Source organism: Mastomys coucha, unplaced genomic scaffold (genome assembly GCF_008632895.1).
Source record: "Mastomys coucha isolate ucsf_1 unplaced genomic scaffold, UCSF_Mcou_1 pScaffold3, whole genome shotgun sequence".
NCBI classification, from domain to species: Eukaryota; Metazoa; Chordata; class Mammalia; order Rodentia; family Muridae; genus Mastomys; species Mastomys coucha.
Genome location: NW_022196909.1, coordinates 14,404,173 through 14,405,919, shown reverse-complemented (window position 1 = coordinate 14,405,919; position 1,747 = coordinate 14,404,173). Strand labels below are relative to the sequence as shown.

General features: G+C 37.8%; 1 protein-coding gene across 1 annotated transcript in view; it reads left to right on the top strand.

Moving 5' to 3' along the window:
• The window catches only part of Pkib (cAMP-dependent protein kinase inhibitor beta), a 99,881-nt gene that overhangs the window by 12,038 nt on the left and 86,096 nt on the right, over positions 1-1,747 (top strand). The window lies entirely within an intron of this gene.

The following is a 1,747-nucleotide window of genomic DNA, read 5'->3' as shown; positions in this document are numbered from 1 at the left end:
TTTTTGTCATATAACAAGTTTGAAGCCAGCCTGGGCTACATGAGAGAGCCCATTTCTAAAGAAAAATAAGCAAAACCCAATTGCTGATTAGTACGGAAAATTATTTTTCTGCGATGGGATCCAGATCAGTGTCAGTGATTGGCTCCCCGGTGTTTAGCTCTCTTGAGTGTTCCATCATTGAGATTACAGTAAGACAGACACAGACTAGGAATTCAAGAGATTCGGTGGCAGAATGCTTGTTTAATTTACCGCAAACAAAACAAAACAAAACAGAACAAAATCTGGGTTAGTATTACAAGGAAAAAAAAAAAGAATACAGGTGACCAGATTATAAGAACTATGTCACTCAAGGGATGTCCGACAGTGTAGAAGCATTCGTTATAGTTTAAGAGAAGTCAGGAAATGGAGAGTTTTTTGTTGTTGTTGTTGTTGTTTTGTTTTTTGTTTTTTTTTTTAGTTTTTGGCAAATTATATCACTTACCATCTTTGATGTATGTTGGGAGATAGAAGAAAAGCAGAAGACACCAAAACATGCCCAATCTTCATGAATTTTGCAATTTTTTCCTAAAGCACTGTTGTCTAATCAACAATACATTATCCCATGGTCACGTCTTTAATCCTAAGGACTAGGCCAGGCCTCAACAAGGTTGAGTTGGCTGTAGTCTAGGCTCTTAAAGAGCACAGGACTAATGGGAAAGTAAACAACTTCAAAACAATGTGACTGAATTCACCATAGCAACTTTGCTCAAGTGTGGACACGATCAGCTGTCTTTATCAGTAATCTTGAAATCTTGAAATCAGTTACTCTGCGGAGGTTGACGTAATTGCCAGATCTTAAAAGAGCTAGTTATTTCTCAGGTAAAGAGGAAGGAATGTGTTCTGGGAAAACACAAGAGAGAGGAAGTGCAAGGTGTGTTTGAGGATCTGTGATTCATTCAACAATGGAAGTAAGCTGTTTGGGACAGCAGCAGACGGGGCTTGACATTGAACAGGAAATAGATTCAGAAATCTTTTGTGAGTCAGGCTATATATGCTTGGCCTTTATTGAAGGCTTTGAACTGGAAGAGTAATGGAATTCCATCTGTACTGTGGTGACATGACTAAATGGCCTCTGCCCCTCTGCATAAATTCTTTTTCTCCAGAAGAGTTTGGGGACTGAGGACAGAGCAGAGCTCATGACTGGTTGGGGAAAGTTTTCAGATTTATTCACTACATGTTGCCTTCCAGGTGTGGGTCAGATATAGAAAATATGACTACTTTAGGCTGTTATGGCAAATTTGGGACAGAACATCTCAATGTGGATTTAACTGTACATAATAAAATGAAACTTTTGTCTGTAAGTTGCTATGCCAAACTAGAGTTGTACACTCAAATATTTTGTAGAGTTAAATCTTCTCTCCTCTTTCTTGCTCTTTTTCTCCTTCCCCTCCCTTTTGTCCTTCCTGAGAGTCTTACTATGTAGCCACAGATAGTCTCATACAATATGTCTTTCTCAGCCTCCTAAGACCTGGAATCATAGCTGTGTGTTATTGGATGCAGCTCCAAATATGTCTGGCATAGTTTTCCTGGAGCTTTGTGATTTAATTCTTGTGCTTCTCCACTTTTCTATGAACAGAAAGTAGGTAAATGGTTAAGTTCTTTGAAACGGTGAGAACTTTAGAAGTCAAACTTTAAATGTGACTTAATAAATATTGGCTCATTTATTATTTATTTTGGTACTTAGGCTTTTCTAGATTTTTTTTTTTTT